General features: G+C 38.7%; 1 protein-coding gene across 1 annotated transcript in view; it reads right to left on the minus strand.

The window, feature by feature from the left end:
• Positions 1-22,168, minus strand: part of chrm3a (cholinergic receptor, muscarinic 3a) — an 81,425-nt gene that overhangs the window by 58,526 nt on the left and 731 nt on the right. The window lies entirely within an intron of this gene.

Here is a 22,168-nt window from a genome sequence, read left to right on the forward strand (position 1 = left end):
GCTTTGGTCCAATATAAATCTACAAGCAGCCCTCTTCAATTTTATTGGCCAAAAATCCATTCATATCACTTTTCACTGAATGTTTATCCTAAACTATGAGAGCAGAAAAGTGAGAACAACTGCACAGGCCCTAGTAAAACTGCCCTTGATTAATGTGTTTTAGGATTTATATTTAAGTCAAATAGTCAGTGTTGGGTTAATTTAAGAGCCTCAAGTTTTGCTGGGACATGATAGAAAATAGGGTTCAAACTTCACTAAAGAAAAAAAAATGTTTACTCTACTGCGATAAATGCTACAAATGACTCAGTTTCTGCATGCAAGGGTCTGCAAGAGCCTCAGTGAGCGTGTTATAAATGTATGGAGGAGTATATATTGTCTTCAGCTGTAACACTGCATATGGGAATGTGTAGGAGCAAAGCAGTTTGTATGAATGTGCCTGTGAGAGTGGCAGAAACATAGACATCCACAGAAAGACAGAAAGAAACAGTCTGTTTCTTATGGTTGAACTGCAGTTGAGATTCAGCCAAGGTCATCCTCTTACTTATGACATACATGGAGCCAGACTGAGCCTCTCACTTGGACGCTCTCCATCTGCTCCCACTGATAAGACTGGCTACTTCATGAGCAGCAGACAGACACTACAGCTCTGTATTGTGTATTATATACAGCGGTAATGTCATTAAACCACATTAAGGTTGTCTTAGCTTGCCATAAAGATGATAGACAACATACACATGGTATATAGTGTGTGCTAGTATAAGCATAGTATAGATGTTTATCTTCCTAAAAAGTCCACTTTATAATATTTAAAATGCACTGGGATTTAAATGTGGGGTAGATGAGCTACTGCAAGGACAATACTCCTAAGTTAAAAGAGCTGTCATGCCACAAAGGTGGACACGGATCATCTGTTAATTGGTTTATGCATATGAACTGGAAAACTAATTTGTAGGCCATCAAAGACGGCTGAAAACGGCTTAACCAAAATAATAAGACCTTAACTGGACTATGCAGACTGCACACATTCCACACACTTTTCCTCAGTGTCTTCTGAAACTCATAGTTACAAGTTTAATATGTGTGCAGCTGGCTGGCCAGCAGAGCTGCTCTGCCTTCTCCCGATCAACACTCAGTCACCACTTTGTGAGCTAAAGCTTGCTTTAAAATTTATGAGAGGGGAAGAAAAAGAAAATCTTTCTGACATATCAGTGAGGACAATGAGGATTTTTTTGTAAGCCTTCTGTTTTCTGTGCTCAGAGAAGCACACGAATTCCAGATTGGCTTTGTGAAGGACAGCAGCAGCCCCAACAGTAATACTGTATGGGTGAGACATTAATGCCTAAAGAGATTAGAGAGGCGCCGTTGTGGCAGTCTTTAAAAAAAATGCATGATAGTGATAATAGATATCCGCGTTTAAGAAAGCTGCAATAAACTAAAAGGGAGTCAAATTCACAGCACTGTGAGGAAGTTTTGTTTTACACACGCTGAACATAAATATGATTGGCAGTCTTCTGTCAGTTGTCTTTCCATGACACATCAAACAAATAACAGATTGTTAAATCGGGCTAACAAGCAAAAAGGTTCCTATGTCAAACCACAGAAACCTTGACAGCAGCCTGACCACAGGCACAATGTTTTCTTCATTAAAATTTCACACTGTTAAAATGAGTGAAATTGTGAACCATCTGCTTAAACACTGTCATGTCCTCACGCGAACACATACAGTGGTCTTGTAAAGGGCTACATTCAAAACTTCAAACAAATGGCTAAAATCCAGGCAAGCTTCCCTGACGGCAAAAGGTCCACAGGCTGATCACCATAACTACAGCTGATGATCTCAACATGCGATGCTTCCTGTTAAATGAGCCTTAGCCCATGGAGGTGGACCAATTGGCAGGAAATGAGAACAAATTGATTGGGAAACAGATGGAAGAGAAGCAGCCACTATAAAGCCCATGAGGCTTTAAAGGAAGGAAAGAGTTGAGGGTTGGAAATGAAAATGAGGCAGAGAGACTGAGAACTGAGAGCAAACAGCATGAAATAAAGGGCAGATAAAATGAACTACGGGACATAACTTTTAAAAGCTTGGAAGAGAATAAAGAGATTCCACGTTGAAATCAGAGAACTTAAACCTGAGATCTAAATTGGTTTCACTTCATTCACTGAGAGCAAAAAGTAAAACTTTCAACTGTGGCGTTTGCTTTTCTGTCAGTGACACATTTTGAACACATTGCATGTGATCTGCTTCGTGAAGTTAAAAATATTGCAAATTGTCTGCATGATAGATATTTGCTGTGTATTGCTTCCAGGAAACAAGACATTGAACAAGGCCTTGAAAATTTGCCAAGGCATTCTCACTCTCGCACGTTTGTTAAATCTTCTTCTCTCTGAAGTGGTCCACACCGAGACAATATCTACACCGTCAGAGCCAATTTTTAGACTGATTTAAGAGTCATTCAATTTTTGTTTTCAGATTAATCAGCAGTGATGGCAGAACAGGTCTTTGCGACCTTCCAAAAAACCGCATGAATGTGAGACAGTTAAGCTCTTTAGAGGCACAATCTGTGATCCAAATATAAACTCAAAGGTCAGTACCACGAAATCTCAAAAGGAAAGCTGCCACACACTCTCATGTCAAAAGACAACAAGACTTAAGCATTTGTGATGTTTGGACTGGCACATTTTCGCTTTAAGAATAATAAAAAGTAAAGTAAAAAAAAAACCACTGCGAATTTCACCACTATGCCAGTATTAACTATATGTCAATACATTGGGATCAGCATAATAACAGCATAATGCATATCATTTAATGCTACATGTATAAACACAACAACCAGCATAAAGGGGTAATCTGCGACTTGCCATGAGTTACTGTTACGACCGATAAAGGATTTTTATTATCAATGCCGATATTTTGATATATCTGCCAATAATTGTTTCTGTCAGTCCCAAACAACACAAACAGATTTCCTTAAGAAATATATTGCGGATTATTTGCTTATATATCAGCTGGTTGTTGTGTTTGTAACGTTCCAAACTCATATTACCAACAGTGAAGTTGGAGAGTGCCCTCTAGTGGACAAATTATCCAACATCAACACTCATAACACAGTTGAAGGGTGTTTCTCCTGTCTCTACTTTTTAAATTTTAATTTGTGGGCTTTTATAAATGCCGATACTGATATAGCAGTGCATAGCTAATAGGGCTGCACAATTAATCGTTAGAAAATCGCGATCTCAATTCATACTTATGTGTGATCTCATTTCCAAATGACAACGATTTATTTATTTTTTTTAAAGAAAAAAAGATGACGATTGTACCGCATTTTGATCCGGGACATAATCTGCATGAAAACAAGCGCTCACTCTTCCTGCTCAGCAAATGACAAGGGCGGAGCCTTATACCACGTGATACAGAAGCCAGCTGGCAGGGGAAAAAACGGAGAGACGAAGCTGTAAGGCCAAGAAAGTGACAGGAGAAAATCCGTCCCGGTCAACCACCCAAACATCAATAACGGGAACAGCGCTTCCCTATACCCGTCGAACTCCCGCAGGCACAAAGAAATTACAGAGGCTATCACTTATCACCTGACCAAAGATATGGCTCCCATCAACACTGTGCAAAGCGAGGGATGTATGAAAATGATACTGCGGTCAACACCCTAGACCAGGGCTGCCCAATCCCAGTCCTCGAGAGCTACTATCCTGCAGCTTTTAGATGCATCCCTACTCCAACACAGCTGAATCAAATGAATGGCTTGTTATCAGGCCTTTGCCAAACACGATGGCATGCTGAAGAGGTAATCAAACCATTTGATTCAGCTGTGTTGGAGTAGGGATGCATCTAAAAGCTGCAGGACGGTAGCTCTCGAGGACCGGGATTGGGCACCCCTGCCCTAGACAAACGCTACACAGTGCCATCCCGCAACTATTTTTCAAATGTTGCACTACCTGTTCTATACACGCAGTGTCGAGCAACGGTGGAGGTGGAATTACAAGCAGTACAACATTTTGCTTCAAGGACAAAATGTGAGACATTTATTGTTTTGTTATGTTTATTTATTGTTTTTATGTTCTGTCGCAACTGTTACGAAGTTGATGTGCAGTTAATAAGTGCAATAAATATTTATATTGGAAAAGAAAATCGTGAGAGAATCGTGATCTCAATTCTAAGCCAAAAAAAATCATGATTCTCATTTTATGCAAAATCGTGCAGCCCTAATAGCTAATATCGGCCAACATATTGGGCTCTACTGACAATAAAACAAAAATAATGCTAGGAAAATCTGTTTATGTTTTGTGTGTTTGAAAGAAGAAAAAGAATCAGCTGATCGATCTAATTTTTAAAATCACCAGATCTCGAGCAGGCCCCTCCTTGTTTTTACAGGCTTAGTACTGGCTTGTGGTCGTAGCAAGCAAAAGAGACATACATTGTGTTTGTGTTTAAAATGCACAAACAATCAGCTCTGCAGTGGCGATAGTGAATACACAAACAAACGTTTTGATGAATAACAATGTATGTTTGTTTACTCCACAGGGTACTTGGAATTTTCTTTGGCCTTTGCTTTTGAGACAGGTTTTTCAGCAAAGTTACATATACTGAAACCATAGCTGATTTCACATGCAGTAAATAGGTTTTGAAATACCCTGAAATACCTGCTGGGCTGATAAAGCTTCTATGCTGAATGGCAAGTCTAATACAGAAAAAAACCATTAATGACTATCCCTTTGAACTGAAACTAACAAATACACAGAGAAACCTGCACTTTCAAGTGTTTATTTAGATGAATCCTATCATTCAGGGTCAGTGGATTAAAACCTCTGGCTCTCTATATAAGTTATAAAGCAGCATACTGAAGAAAACCCATGTAAGAGTTATACCAAGTAAAGAAAAATCCTACTACATTAAGAGATTTAGAACTGATAAAAAGGAGAAAAAAAATAAAATTATTTCAGGAATGTGCCACTTCACTGTGAATTACCTCTAACTTGAACTAAGCCTCTGTACTAGAGGATAATTCATGCCATTATGCCATGAATTTAGATGTGCTCCTATTAACAGCCTATTGATCCTGGCGATGTAGACAGTGTCAGATAATGACAGGTCTAACCCAAGCCAAGTCAAATTACAGGCAAATGTATTCATATTAAGCACTTTAAATAAACAGGCTGTTTGCAAAGTGTATGAGTCATGGAAGGATGGGACTCGCATGGGTTGAGGGTATTTATCTGCCCAGAGTGTGAATTAAAAAATCCAATCCCGGTCTCCACATCATTAACCCTTAGTAGCTGCTATGACCTTAGATGTTCATTTGATCTTAACATGTTTTGGTGAGTGTCGGAGTGGAATGGGATGAGGCTGTGTGTCTATGTGATGGGGAGTGGGGGGGAGGGGGGGGGTGACCCTTTGATGTTGTAATGCAAAATTTCTTTTATCTCTTGTGGAGCGTTTGAGACCGGGCAGGCTGTCCAAAAACTCAATTAGAAATACTGTGAATGTGTGCTGACAGCATAAGAGGAGGCGTGAGGCACAGAGGTGTGAAGGATACAGGGAAAAAATAAATGTAACTATTAGTCCAAATGGGACCACTAACTGAGCAACACAGACCTAAAAAGTCGATTTTTTTTAAATATAAAATCTGGTCAATTTAACTACAGAGAAGGAAAAAAGAAAATCCTAGAGTTTGGTAGCAAAATGTCCAAAGAACAAACCAATTTTCTGTTTATGACTGACTCAGAATGTATAGCATCCAGCTGGTGTACAAGTAAACTTTTCACCGACATTCAAGTTAATGGATAGCATTGCCTTTGATGGATAGCGGAATGCAGCTTGCTTGACAAATGATGGGTATCCTTGCTGCACAGAGTGAAATTCTTAAACCCATTCATCCAGCCACCATCCAGGGCTTCATCATCACAAATACCACAAAGATAAAGCATAAAAGAATTCAGAATCCCCAAAGCTCAAAGCTCTTAGCATGCTCAATCAGCCAAAACTGTGTGGGTTGTTGGTACTTCCCTGATGAAGTACACTACCATAACTTAGAAAGAAGGTGGGAAAAAAGAGGGAATGGAAATAAGGATGAGGATGGAATGAATGGCAGGGAGAAGAAGAGGCGGAATATGTGGCTGCATGTTTTCCCCATCTATTTGCTGTGTATATGAACAGGACTGGCAGACCCATCTGCATTCTTTTATGACACTGAAAAGATCCACTGCAGCTTAGGTGAGAAGGGAGGAAAGCAGAGAGTAGAGGAGGTGGGGAGGAAAAGAAGCAGAGGCACGGCTTTTTACATTAGGCTTTTCATCTCTCTTCTGCCATCGGTCATCAGAAATGGGAGAACACTGACTCCCAAACACTGTGCTTCATTCCAATTCCATTTAGCTCACAACTGTTTGAGAAAGAGGGCTATATTACAATGTCCCGAAAGGCACAAAAAGAATTATTCATGCACAAAGGAATTTAACTGCATTGTTCCATCGCCAGTACCAACAAAAGGATATTCTAGGATTTCAAATGAAGATGGTCATCCATCAGACAAAGGCTATTTCTAATATTCATCTTTCTGTACCAGTGATAGTCATGAAATACTTCCTGTGGAGTGTCATGAAATAAATAAATAAATAAATACCTAAATAAAGGAAAGAGGTGAAAAATGTGGTTAAGAGGCCGGTGCCGCAACATCAGGAGAAACACACTGTTAAATCTGGCCCCCTTGATCCGTTTAATCAGAGCGCACTCAGTGTCTCCCACAAGCACACACACAAAAAAATATACTCTGTTCTCATACATCTGTGAGACTTACTGGGTGACTTTTTAATATGTTAGGCCATAACTAAGCATGTATAATGCCGAGAAGTGTTTGTGTGTGCAAGAAGTCACTTCAGAGAGAATGATATGTTTACCTTGCATTTAGAAATCATGGGAAAAAAGCATCTTTAGGCCATTTGTTTGTTTTTTCACAAGTTATTTGTCCAGTTTGACCTTTTAATGCTGCACAAACAGTAAGTCATAAACAGTAATGGGGACCCCCAAGATCTTCATAGTGAAATTGAGCTATAACAGAAAAGAGATCTGAGCTTTATTTTCGGAGCGTTTAAAGTGAAGATCCAATAAAATGCTGTGCAGAGGGAGAAAGAGAGGACTTAAAATAAAATAAGAAACGGAATAAAAAAGGTAATAAAAATGTAATAAACTGTAAAACACAACTTTATAATAGTCCTGAATAGTAAAAGGCATGGCATTATTTTCTAGTATGTTTATGACATCACCAGATAACAGAACAACAACTTTGTCCTCTTTTTCTTGACTGCTCATAACGAGGCTCCTACTGAGGCTGTTGGCTTGTGGCTGCACCTGCACCACTGAAAGGGACCGGCTCATAACGAGACATACGTGAGCATGATCGGCTGACCATTGCGTCTCTAGTTATGACAGCCAAAACTTCTCCATAGATGGACAGGTAATGATTTTGCTCCAGTGCTCCAGTCAGGCAGTCTCAAAGGAAAAAATATCAATCAGATTATTTTGATAAAGACACTTTTTTTGATCCAGTGGCATTTGATTAACAGCTAATCTGGATATTTCTGTCTTTGATGTGCAGTTTGTACAAATCTGGATTTATTCTTTACGCAGTTGGTTTGGCTAAACCATAGACTGTATAAAGCAAACATGACATTACCAGTCCGATTTTAAAGGCCGGATGATAAAAACTTGGCTCTGTAATGTTGAATTTTTGGAGCTAAAAGTGACCATATATGGATGAGAGGGTAGAGCTCTACCCGCTCAAGTTATCAACTAATGTGGTTAACAAACTACACACTGACCATATGAGTGCATCACACAGGGCAAATATAACTACTAAATGGTGCTATGTAACATACTAATTAAATACTAGAATGTCACTAATAAAAGCTGTTGCGCAAATGCAATACAATACAATTAACGACAGGCAGGAGCAATTATTTGCCAGATAACTGCATTAGAAATTTTCCAGAAAGCACCAACACCACAGAGAAGTCTATTTCAGTGACTTGAATTAGCTAAGGCAAAGCACGAGGCACAGCTGCAGGCTACAACCACCCATGCTGGAATCCATCTATCAATCAAAGTGACCACATCTCTAACCCTTCAAAGCTAAATGTATTATAGTTAATATATGGCCAATACCATGACTTCTTTCCCCACCCCTCCACCAAAAAAAAAAAAAAAAAAACTAAATAAAGTGCACAAAGGATTTTAAATTATTTCATGATTCAGGCTTTAAAATGCTAATATTAAAAACTGGAGCCCTTAATGAATTTGAATGGGCAAGTCATTAAAAATATCCCCCACTGTACAGTTTATTAAAGAGGATAAATTAGCTATAGAAACTAACATTGTTCCAGGCTGTAAACATGATGGTTTACATCGCAGTCTTGACTTGTTTTTGGAGTCAGCTGCAGATTTTTACCATTTTGAATTTTTCACCTCTGCTTATCCTGCTTTAGCAAAAGCTAAGCATTTTAGCCATTTATCAATTACTTTCAGTTATTTGAATTATAGTTTCAATTTTTTAAGTAATTGTTCACACGTTTCTGCATTCTTTGTCTTAGTTGCAAAAATAGAATTCAAATCTTGATTTTCTTTTGACTTCGCTGAGGCACAAAAACCCTCTTACCCCCAAACACAAATAGAAGTAATCTCTTAGATACAAATATCTATGTGGTAGCTGCTCTATAACATGTAGGGTGTTCGGTGTTTTAGGGAATGCTTTGTTTAAAAAATAGGTAAATAAAAATGAAGCACTATCACCCACCAGGAGAGAGAATCGTTTGTTGTTCAAAGTCTGAAAATACCTGCAGCACAGATAAATACAATGTTGGGAATAATGAGAGGCAATAAAATTACAAAAATGCAAAATACAATCAAAACAAAACGCATTAGAGAGAACAGCGTAACAACCTTATTAACGCAACATAAACTGATTCACAGTTTGCTGTTTAGAATGACAGCGGCGTTTGTTCCTTCCTCGCTCTGCTGGATCAAGAGTTAATTTTGCTTTGAGCGACTGTGAGCGGCAAGTGACAGCGGCGAATTAATGGTTCGTTATGCTCAGTGTAAGCAAATGGCGAGCCAGTGATGGAGCAAAATGGATTTGCGCACACATCCGACGCCAACCATGACATCTCTTCAAGTATTCCAAAACAGTCAGACACTCATGAAGAAGAATTTAAAAGCAGCACTGGTTTGTGAAACCGCGGGACTTTTTCAAAGCACATGCGGAAAGCTACTTCTGAAGAAATCTGAAACCTAAAGAAAAACTCAAACACTCATAATCATTCATCATAAATGTGATACATTGCTCACTCAAACTTGAGCTAAATGAATTTTCCACTTTCTTTTCATTCAGGGCAGTCGCTTGAATCAACATGACACCTTGCACTTGCCATGTGTTCAGAGGTGCAAGATCAAGTAAAAAAAAAAAAAGTTAAGACGCTGTTGGCACTGTGGGATGGCTGGTTTTGGAAAGGGTGTCATTAAATTTTGATAGACCATGTCAAAAATATTTTGCTAGCTTGGGATTAATAGAAAGAAAATTGCACAATTGCAGAACGTGTTGTACATGCAAATCCCATTAAGAGACACGCTGCTGGTTTTACTGATGTGTTTTGGGACCAGTTTGTTTCTATCACATTAGCTATTTTCTCTGGTTTGGAAGTCACACGATTATAATACAGAAGCTCTTTTTAGGTTCACACACATGAGACTACAAAACTCTTAATCTCCTGTGTCCACGGATCACCTCAGGGTGAAATTCAGCCAGGCATCGCAGATTAGAGTCCATCTATTCTAGTTGCTACTTCAAGGAGAGTTCACAAATATTATATCTTCTATTCCTTGTACCTTTTACTTACATATATATTCGTATTTATAAATGCAAGTATGTGTACTTGTGTATATATTGTTTTTTTCTGTATATGTCTGAAATAAAGATACAACACAATACAATACAATCTCTGCCATGATCCAAAAAAGAGCATGTGTGAGTTATCAAATGGGAAAATGTAAATCTCCAGTACACCATACCATCTTTTTTTTCCTTATGTATTCTAACTAGCTTAATATAAAGGGTGGCACATGACGGTAGCTCTTTCAATCTTTCACAACTCCGGGGGCAAAAAGTTTAAAAATACACAGCCACATTCAGGCAAGACTTATGACCAGGAGCCAGTGATGTGTAGAGGGCTTATGGATGTACACCAGGCTATTTGCATGTGTCATTCTGATGGATGAAGCACAAGCAGAGATCAAATGACCCTGCTGCTCAGACAAGTGTTGTGTTAAGTTGGGCCACATCCTGTCCCTTGCACTGTTGCTTTCATTGAGTGTGAACACGCTCATACCATTACAGCAGCGAGACCTGCTAGTGGTGCTGAGGGATGGTGCCTTTGCACAGAGGAACTGGGAAGAGTGGGGATCAATGTGAAATGTGCATGAAAGATAAGAAGAAGAAGTACATGCTGTAAGTCTGTGAACCAGAAAAATAAGCCAGGAAAAGGATGCCCCCAGTAGCACTCTAGGAGTAAATAAATTCAGTGATTATTAAGAGATGAGGGGTTTTTATTCCACTCCCTAAATTCCTCTGAATTATGCAACTATGAAAAAATACTGTGACACGAAGATCTCCAAAGACTAAAGATAGCACAACAGAGGTAAATAAAATAACGAAGAGCTAAGCAAGAGATTTATTAAAAACAGCCCCAAAAATTTCCTAATAAGTGCACACTCTCAAAGCAGTGACTCAGCAACGCTACGACACACTAAAACTTTCTTTTCTGACTCGCCGGACACTTACTACTTTTATCACCCGTGGCATATTGTTAGCTCAAAAGCAGAGACAGAAACATAGTAATTATTTCTTTTGAGGTATTACATTGTTGCCATTCCAGTGGCGGGGAAGTAATGATAACAAACTTACATAACTTAACAGAAAATGTTTATGCTTTGGCAGCAGTCATGTTTTCAAATTTGTTCTGCAAAACAAAGAAAAGTGACTGCAGCTCCAGGGGAAGAATGTCTTGCCTTGGATGCAAACATCTGCCCCATGAATTGTCATTTCATTTTTTCCATGGCTCTTTGAACCATAAGGACACAAAGGGAATTCTTCTTGAAGCTCTCACTCTCTCTTACACCCAAATAAAGTAAGATTCAATGAATTTGTTTGGTTAGGCCATTTTAGTCCCGTCAAGCACTTGCACTGTACTCTGCAGACACGCATTAATAAAAGTACACACTACAGCCTTGTGCAGGAGAGTCGAGAAGTTGATACACTGTGTGACAGATCTCTACAAGATGCATTAAAGTTTAATACTGCTTGAATCAGCACATGCTCTCAAAAGTTGCAGGGCTGCACATTTTCCTGTACTAAGATAATTATTCTGTAAACCGGAGCATCCAAAACATCTGCCCGGACAATCTGTTTCACATAAATAACCTGATTAGAACACAACTTTGTTTTAAGCATTTTGACAGATTTCGCATTTCACCCTTCGGCTGCTCTTAGACACATTCAGCGGTGAGACAAATAAATCTTGCTTTAGACACCTGGTGCTGCAAAGACTGAAAGAGTCAAAACACATGAGGAATTTCAATTGTCTACAGAGTCTCAAGCTCTCAGTATTCCTGCATTGTTAATGTTACTGTTCACTAACAAAGCATTACAGCACAGGCCAAGTGGTTTAAATCCCAATTGTACCCAGCCACTAGCAATTAAAACACATAGGTCTGGCAGTAATGTGATTAACTTTCTTCACATTAGCACAGGATAGTTCTTGGAAGTGAAACTCGGAATTAAGAAGGAGCCCAAACACTGGATTGTGAACAATGTAAATAACCTCTGCCACATCCTGATTATGATATATGGAAAGCAAAGCACTCTGCTCAAACTCCTGTCCAAAGCTGAGACACAATAAACGGGGTCATTACCAAACCAGGGAAATTACTCAGACTGTGTTTCACTTGCACTCCAAAGAACGGTCGATCATTGTTAACTTATTATATCACCTCAGATCCTGATAGCCAAAGTACAAATAATAAACAGAGAGACAGCAAAGAGGTCACAGGGGTATCCATCTCCCCTGGAGATTAAGGATTAAGCAGGATGCGACTGATGTAACGACAGGAGCTTTAGGAAAAAGATGACTGCAAACTCTTAACTGCCCCCTTCGTGGCTCAGTTGAAAATGAGATTTAATGAGATTATTTTAAAGAGCTTTAGTGAGACTAATCTGGATAAAAAAGAGCTGTTAAGTAAACATGAACAGCAAGAAAGAACAAAAAGGTGGCTCCGCCTGGAAGAAAACTTCAGGAGTGCTCGGGGTCATCGACAATATGTCGCCGTTTTAATGAAATATGTGAACTCTCGAAAGAAGAACTGCAACAACTCACCCTACCAGCAGAATGCCTTCTGTTATCGCGCTTCCAATAGTTTATTATTTTATTATTATTCAAAGCTACGTGCACAATTATATTTTAATTAATAGTATTTAACAAATTGCTGTATGGCAGAATAATTTATTTGCAGAAAAAATAAACAGTGCCAGTGTAAACATAATTGTTTAAGTCAGTAGATCTCAGTAAGCGCACAGAGCAACTCCTACTCCTATAGTTGTCTGTATCTGCCAAAGTAACACTTGCTACAATAAAGTCTGCTGCATTTCTTCCAAAATATAAATATGAATTAAACGATCATACAAGTCCTGAATCTTTTGCGTTAATCACAACAAACAAACACACATTCACAGTGTTGTGATCGCAATCAGCAGCAGGACAGCATCTCCTCCGCTCCACTGGTAGTGTGTAAACAGAAAACAGAAGGGGGGAAACCAGTGAAACAAACTTCAAATGAAGGAAGATGTAAGCCAACATTTTTTGGATTGACTTTTAAACGTGCTGTTTGATAGCTTGCTAACTCATCCAAAGGTAACGTTGCCTGCCCTTCGTGTTTTCGACCAGCTTCAGTCACGCAGTTGAGACGGAGGCAGCATGATACGTGTGAAGATATGTGCGATTTGTTTTGAATGTGAGAAAAGTTCATCTATATGAGAGCAAATATTTGGCTGTAATAAAGAATGGCTGAGATGCAATGTCATGCCAAAAAGGCAACGGCAAATCTGCACTGTGCCTCCTAATCTATATGAACACAACATCAGCTGTGCTCCTTCATCCTGCTCAGCGCAAACAGGTTTGTTTGAAGCAGCAAAATTCCCAAACTAAAACCAAAGATGGCGCCTTCCTTTGTGCTTTTGCCAGCCCCGCTACACCGCTACACAAGCCCATAGTGTCCTTTGTCTTCTCTGTTGCCTCTTTCATTTGAAGAGATTTAAACTGAACTCATGCCAGGAATCCAGATGTATAAATCAACCGTGATTCAACCATTGAATTTTCATGTTTACACTATTTTTTTAGCTGACAGAATATTGATAAATAATCAACTCCTGCAAGTCCACTGTGTTGCCTCTGTATGCAATAAATATGTTCGCCCTAGGTTATGATTACATTTCATAGAAACACAGAGGGTACCAAGCCAATAAACAGTTTCCTTTTTTAATACCAACATTACCCTGCCAAAAAACTTGTATGGAGACTCGCTCTGCAGTTCCATCAATCCTCTGTTGTTCCTGGCCTGCTCATCATCCTAAAGACACCACTAAATTTAATGTACTATGGCTGTCTGGCGCTCCCTCACATCACTTCATTTCTGTAAGACCTCTAGAATCTGTGGAACTTGAAATTAGATCCAAGGCTACACAAATAATGTTCCAACTCTTCTGTGGCAAAAATGTTTGATAAGGTGTGTGCCCAGTGTTTGCTATTGCCAAGGGTGTCCACAGCTGATAAAGGCCCAAAAAAACAGACGACTGCTCCTAAAGCCTTGTCCAGTGATTCATGTCATTGCACTTCTCCAACAAAGCTTTCATGTCATGCCAAGTTACACACATTCCTGCAATGGCCTTGAGATTATTATCACTTTGCTAAGTGGAAGTAATCCCCAGGTAGATGTTAAAGAGTTATACTGCACCATCCACAAAAGGTAGAGGAGTGAAAATACCAGCAAGGGCAAGTAGGCTTTCCCTGATCCACACTAAATCAGTACTGTTGCTCTCTATTACCTTCTGAAGAAAAAAAAACACAAAGGTAAAGCTTACATTTTTATTTTTTCACTAAACTTTAGTGGCTGTGCATTCAAGAAAAATCTGTTGGGGCTACTGAAATTCATGCAATGCAATGTCTTATGATACTAAAAGAAAATGTATTGCTTTTCCTTTTTTTTAAAAAATCAGGGTCACCTTGTAGTAACCCTTGAAGCTCTTTTCTGACAAGGTTTGCATCAGAAGTTTTTTTCTTTTACCATTCTAATAGTCAAACCATGTCTTTAAAGATATATATTGAGGTATCAAAACTTGTCATTAATGGGGGGAAAGTTTAGAAAAAACATCTCCAATATAAATGACTCACCGAAAAGTTAAACCAATACTTCCTACCCTATTGCACTTTTAGTCTGTTTTGCTTTTGTCCTTTCCAGCTCATAGCCAGCAGGATGGGGTTGAACGCCCACAGACTATGTTGGTGTTTGATCATTTAAACTCACCACAAGTCGTTTCTTCCAAAGGTCATTATCTTGCTGCTGGATAAATCCCTGTCTTTCTACTTTTGAAACATGCTTTTTTTTACCATTCTGAAAGCAATATATAGTACTCATTTCAGTGCCATATTATCCTAATATTGCAGACAAAGGGCGCAGTAGCACAGTTTGTTCCAACGCTGACTCTGTAATCAACTAAAGTGGAAGCACTTGTAGGAATCATTTGCATTAACTTTTAGGCTTATTTGACTTCCCTCGCTTCAGGAAAGGATGTGCGCTACTTTCCATTAAGAAGAAGGTGAAATCCCCATAAAGCATTGCACATCTGTGTCCCTCTTCTCTAATTCCAGCTTCAGCTTTCAACTTGTCCAATAAGAATAACTCACCATGGAGTACAAAATAATAAAGTATCGAACCAAACACTTCTTAAGCAGCTCGCTGACAGTAAAACAAATTGGCAAAAGTCTAAGGAAACAAATACAAATACGCTTTTGTTGCTTTGGAGTCAAATGCCAAAATGCCTGAAGGCTGAGGGCCTTGTTGGCTTCAATTAATTCCCCTCTACAGAGTTTAGCCCAAGGGCATGCTATACATTTTGCCCTACCCTCGAACAAGTTCTGCAACTGACTGTTTCTTATTTAAATGCCAATCAACCAGACGAAAAAGGTAGATTCAAAGACAGGCACTGGATCAAGCGCCTTTCAAAAATGGCATAAATTGCCACTCTTAGACCTGCTTCAGGGGAAACATAAAGAAGTGTCATGAAGAGCGTTTCATTTGACTTGACTTTGAGCACAACATTTTTAATTTTAACGTTTGGTGCAAACTCCAGCGAATGATAATACTGAGACGGGTGTAAAGCTACACCAGAGGCAACATAATCATCAGCTGAAGTGCAGTTAAAAAAGGGCAAATTAATGAGTAACAAAAACTGGTGTGTAACACTATGTAATAACCGTAACACAACATTTGATCCATAAAGCATGACTGCAGCATCTGCTCAAATTCTTGATGGATGGAGAAGAACAGATGATTTCATGACAAGCTGCATAAACAGAACAGAAGTTCAACACTCAGTTTGAGGAAAACTATTAACACATTCTTCTTCTTCTTTTTCTAGAAAATTGTTTAATAGCCCATAGTATCATATCTATGCAATCAAAACTATACAAAAATCAACCAGAGTTAGAAAGTCTATTCAAATTGACACTACTCTTAAAAATCACAACATCAAGATGAACACAGGTGCAGGATTTTAAGAAATGCTGTTGATCACCGTGTGACCTTTTTAAAACTTTTTTTTGCCACTGTCTGTTTTTATGCCACATGTTGCTCCTTGAGTAGTTTTTATGAGTTCAACTTTGGTAGAAGATCATCCGCCTTGTTTTAATTGCACAACAGGTGTTAAATGAAAGAGAAAAACCAAGGTACATCATAGATGTAAAGCAGCTTAAGACACATTCTGATGGATGAATGAAGATGAAACACATCTGAGTTACAACCCCAATTTCAAAAAAGTTCTGACACTGTGTAAAATGTAAATCAAAACATAATGCAATGATATGCAAATCCAATAAACCCATATATTTTGCACAATAGACATGGAAAACATATCAGATGTTTTAAATGTTCCATTTTCAGAAAGAAAAATGGTCATTTTGAACTTAAAGAAAAAAAAGTTTTGACAGGGCCACATTTACCACTGTGTAGCATCCCTTCTTCATTTAACATCCATCTGTAAACATCTGGGAACTGAAGAGACCAGTTGGCGATGTTTGGAAATTGTCTGATAAGGGCTCAACAGCCTTGTGTCTTTCTTGTATTATGTTTTGTTTTATAATGTGCCAAATGTTTTCAGCTGGTGAAAGATATGAAATGAAGGCAGACCAATTCAGCACCTCATCTACTACAAAGCCACATGGTGTAGTAGATGCAGTATATAGTTTAGCATTGTCTTGCTGAAATATGCAAGGTCTTCCCTGAAAAAGCATTCAAGCTGAGTGCCTTGCAAACAATTTGATTCACTTAATATGAGCCTCAAGAGCTGGATTACAAAAGCAAGAGAGAGACTGACAGAGACAAACAACTGGATAAAACACAAATGAAAAAGTGCAGCAGGCATTTTTTCAGTTGTAATGTGCTAAAACATTTCATGGTGAAATCCTAAAAAGAACTTACTTACTGATAAAGTCTGACAAACTCATCTTGACAGGAACCAAATCACAAAGCATGGTCTCATCTAACTTTGTGTTGGAATGATTAGACTTTAAACGCTCCCCATCTACTTTTAAATTAGGAGATCCATGTTGTGACATGTTGTGCTTTCTCTGACATCATCTCTGATAATGAAAAGGCATCATTACAATTTCCAGAAATACGAGTGCCTGAGCATATTACGTGATATATAAGACTAGAAGAATTAATAAGGCATTTTTTGTTGTACCACATGTTTCTCTTTACTTACATCTCTCACAAAAAAAAAATATTCACACTGAATCATATAGATTAGCCTTATTACATAAGTGTTTTAATAGCATGTGTAAATCATCCGCTTATTATTATGTATAATAGCATTACTTCAACCCCAGCATGCCATTAGTAGCTTATCATTGTCGTGGGGGGGTGGTCTTAAGGTAACGATAGGGGAATGATAGAAGAAGTGGTCGTGTTGGTGCATTCAAATGCACTTGTTTCATTCCAGCCCAGCATGAGTTTTACTTTTTCACAGCAGACATTTGGACTTGTCACAGTAGGAAAAGCACAGGTGACTCAGTTCCATTATCTGTCTCAGTAAGCGATGGGACAGGTAAAGCAGCAATTCACCTGTGTTTTCTCTAGTGTGACAAGTCAAAATGTCTGCAAAAAGTCAATTTTACTCTAATTTTTTTTCATGTGTTGTGCTACAACTGTGTGATTGTGTCTTTTGCGCCGTGTTTGTGCATGGTGCAGCAGGGTGGAGCAGACAGATAAGTGCAGAGCAACTTGATGTTACTGTACTATAAGTGCAGTAAAAACTGCTGAGGGACGGGAAGCTAGAACTGCCCGGTCCATTAGCAGATGACCCTTTTGGCTCTACAGGACAAATATTTGTACGTTTATGAGAAAGGAAATAAAAGTGTCCAACTTCCTACGGTCTTTTGCCTCTGAGAGCACAGTCAAACTCCGTTTTTATCTGTAAAGAACAACAAAATAAAAGCAATTGCAATTAAAGTAGGAAAAGCACTGGATTGTGACACAGTGAGTGGTATTCCCGCAGTCTGAAAAATTGTATAAAATACCCTGCTGACAGAAATCATTGTCACTTTGTAATCATACTCCATAACAGCAAGCTGTGTAGTACATAGTGCCGCCTTAATGATGAGAAGTAGCGTTCTTCGGCATGTCAGACAATATGTTTGATAAGCCTGAACATTTAAGGTGGTAATTTTGACAATTTACACCATCATATGTAGGTTTTTTAGATCTTTTGATAAAAAATAGACAATGAGTGCTGCATTGTCTGGAAAATGCGAGAGGGCGTGGTCTTTGAAAAATCCAGCGGTGTGGGGAACAAAAGAGAAACGATCAAAGAAAGCTACCTTTAAAACATCCAGGCACTCTTTTGTGTAATAGAAAAATGCACTGTCTCTTACGATTATTGAATACACTATCTCTGAGTTTTGTTGTGTTCCTCAAAGTTTAAGCATTTCACATTTTTTCCTTTCATTCTTCTAACTGACACGTACTCCTCATACATCAAAGCATTTCACCCAAAATCACACGTATCACGAATCTGCTCTCTAAATGAGTCTTGCATTTGTTTATCTCAGAGTTATTAGCTGTTGAGCATTATGAAACTGAAGCTAAAACAAATGTGTAAACAGAGGATAATTGCCATCTTATTAACACTTGAAAATGGAAATACCAATCCCCACATAAAATTTTATTAGTTGGCAAACCAGACTTTAATAGGATGACTAACCATTGGGCTCACATCAGCTCAAATGAGCATAGGGAGCGTATTGTTGATTCGGTCTGCGTATACTTCAATGTTCACGAGCTACTGCAAAACCGTTCTGCAGTGAGGAAACGAAAGACCGCTGTATGTTAGAGTTTCATTTACAAAGCAATTTTTACTGTAATCAATACCATGTGAAAGCATATTAACTCAGAATAATAAACAAGGCCTCAATGGCAACAACATTAATTGGAACAAAGGGACATGTGATGAGAGTTTGAGTCCGTGTGAATTCAAACATCCGTCATTGTCAGAATTTCTCCTTTTCTGTACCAGTCACAACTCTCCAACATTTGAACTGGGCCACTTGTTGTTTGCAGCTTTTGACTCACAGCGTACACATCGCTCTGGCACTCTATTACTGGCTGTTGTCGTGTTCCTAATCTATTGTTCTCACTCCCTATGCGTACAGTAAAGCGATCCTTTGCCTTGAATGTATCCCGCAGGACCTCCCCAGAAAATGATGGAGGATAACTAGTTATTGACTTATCTGACAGGAACTGGCAGAAAGCAGACATAAGAGAGCAATTAGTCATGAATATGAATTCCCTCAAGTGAGGTTTTGCTTTGTGAAGAGAGTCAGAGGGTATAAAAGAGGCAGTGACATATTACAGAGGAAGTAAACGAAAAATTCAGAGAAAAGTTGAGTGCATCATAGCACGTTTGCAAACATTTGCAAACAAGTATGAAAACACTCTACTGTACCGCACAACTACCAAGTGACTCTCAGAGCAATATTTACAGCTGACACATTCACCTGTAAACCTAAAGACAACACAAACTATCTGCACTCTAGCTCTATAAACCACTCTTCTTTTCCTGGCTAATGCCCGACACTTGAACTATTCCTCACCTGCATTATCCTGAGTTAGGTGTGTATAGTTGTGTGCTGAACATGCACAATATCCTAAGGTAAACATACAGCAGCATTTTTGCCAGGCCTTAAGTGAGGCACTTTATTGCCACCAACTATAAAGAGCTGTCAAATAAACACTAGGTTAAAAATATGCTTTTTGCATTAGGTGCCAATATAACTGCAGCGCAGCCCTAAAATAAATAAATATATATACATATATACATATATATGTATATGTGTATATATATATATATATATATATATATATATATATATATATATATATACACACACACACACACACACACACACACACACACACATACATATATATATATATATATATATATATATATATATATATATATATATATATATATATATATTTCTGCTTTAAATGTCAAAGATGTCAAGCTGCCTGTTAGGTATCTGAAGCCAGTGTCTTCCCAGCATTGAGTCTCTGAAGCAAAACAGGCGCTATGAACCTGGGACAACAACAGTAGCTGCCCAGAGAGAGCAGAGACAAAGACAAACAGGCAAAGCACTCACCTCATAAGGCTTTACCGTAATCACACCCTGCAGCAGCCCATCTACCCACAGGAGGAACAAGGGGGGATGCAAGAAGGAGTGCAAAGCTGTTTATGGATAAGATAACTGAGCATGCACTGATTGACACCCTTCTATCTGAAGCTGAAAACGCCGGTCCCATCGGTTTCAGTGATTACCAGAAGCACACAGTTTTGCCCAGGGAGCCTCTCAAACTGAGACATTTAAAGGCCAGCTACAAGGAATTTGTGTTATTGTTTTAATAATTGAACTGAGATGAAAAAGTTTCTGCCCATGTGCTGTCTAAAGATAGACACTGTTCTTTGCTCTGTTGTGGTCTGTGTGGCTGTGAAAGTGGATTAAACAGGCTTTAACATCAAGACGAGCTCTAATGAAACCCAATGGGGGAGTTAGCCAGTCTGTTTGGCCAGCTGATTCCTGTAAAATACCCATCACTGTCTCCTATTTTCTGCTCTAAAAGTAGCCTGGTGGTGCCAGTCAAAGTACACTGCAGCCTCAGGGTTTTACTCTTGTACTGATGCCTTTGTCTGAATCATAAATTATTTATTTCATCTAGTATTCTGCATTCTTGTGTTTGTTTGTTTGGAGGAACGTTGTTTCACCTCACTGTGTACTGTTAAATTGTATATGGTTGAAGTGACAATAAAGCCAACTTGACTTGACTTGATTTGACTTGTTTTTCATGCAGCCTGTCATTTTTTAATACATATGCACCACTGTCTGTGCCAGTCATTGCTTAAAACATCTGGCACACTTTAATGAACAACTGAAATGGATTAGATGGGGATTTGTGTAGAAATCTGCCGCTTTTGTTGTATGGATTTGTGCAGCATATTTACAGTTTTGTTACAGGAAGTCGCAGCCTGGGTTACTGTTTCCCGTGTTGATTCTACGCTTGAGGTATTGCCAAACAGGCATAAACGAAGCATTGATTTTATCATTAAACTCTCAAAAAGTAAATCCAAGCCACTCCTTCTAATGATCAAACTTAGTGGAGGGAAACAGTTTGACTTTTGCTTACCAACGATAGAAGACTATCACCTCACATCAGTCCTATAAATACTTGTAATACCTCACATCTTATTTTTTATATCAGTAGATATCAACAAGTTTGGAACCTACGGTATGAGCAGAACAACAGGAGTAGAAGATAAAAGCTAAGACATTTTCATGTTCTTTAGAGCCATCTAGACCTGTCGCCAGGATCAGTAGTACTGTCCTCCACCCACAGCCTATTTGGAAAAGTCATAATGATGATCAATACAACAGTAGCACCGTCCACAACAAAACCATCGATCAAGAGAGGAAAGCCTGAAAAAAATATTAGTCAACCAATATTGACCGGGCCACAAACAATACATCACACAGTGAAAGCTCTATTGCTGTTCACCTTCTCTCTCATGTGTCTTTTTTCTCTTTTGTGAATGTCCTCGCTGCATTTCTCAACAAAGGAGGCAATGGAAAGTCATAATCATCGCAACACATTCCTGTTCACCCTTTAACAGACTTGTCACCGACCCAGCATTCAGCACAATACGGAACCTGACGCACTGTTCCCTAACAATGGTTTTGTTGATATATAGATATAAAAAACATGCTGGTAGTGTTGATATGTGCAACGTATTAAAACTATCGAGGTTTACAAAAACTGTAAAGGAATCACAGAGTGTATAGGAGTCTGTCATTTCTTTACAGCTACTGTGTTGTCAAACTCACATTCTGGTTTGTGTGATGAATAACTGCTGCAGTGGACTAAAAGAAAAATATTTGCACTATGGCACAGATGCCATTGCCTCTGTTCTTACTCATTATCCAGTGTAAAGTCAAATGTTCCCTCACTGAGAGGGAACATTCCTTCACATTGCCATCTATGGACATCATAAATAAACAGTCATTCGAGTTAATAAATGCCTTCCAATTGCCATATAATAATGCTATTAATTTGCTTCCCGGACCACAGCAATACAGAAACAAATTCTTTATATTAGGAAAGCAAATAATGTGAATGTGCCACAAGACGAAGAACACGCTGCGCATTAAGGACGACCTCTTTTGGTGAAAATGTGCTTCTTTTTGGAGATTTTTGTCGAACTTCTGGTAATTCAAGATTTTGCTCATGATA

Source organism: Aulonocara stuartgranti, assembly GCF_965226115.1.
Source record: "Aulonocara stuartgranti genome assembly, chromosome: 13".
Classification (NCBI taxonomy): domain Eukaryota; kingdom Metazoa; phylum Chordata; class Actinopteri; order Cichliformes; family Cichlidae; genus Aulonocara; species Aulonocara stuartgranti.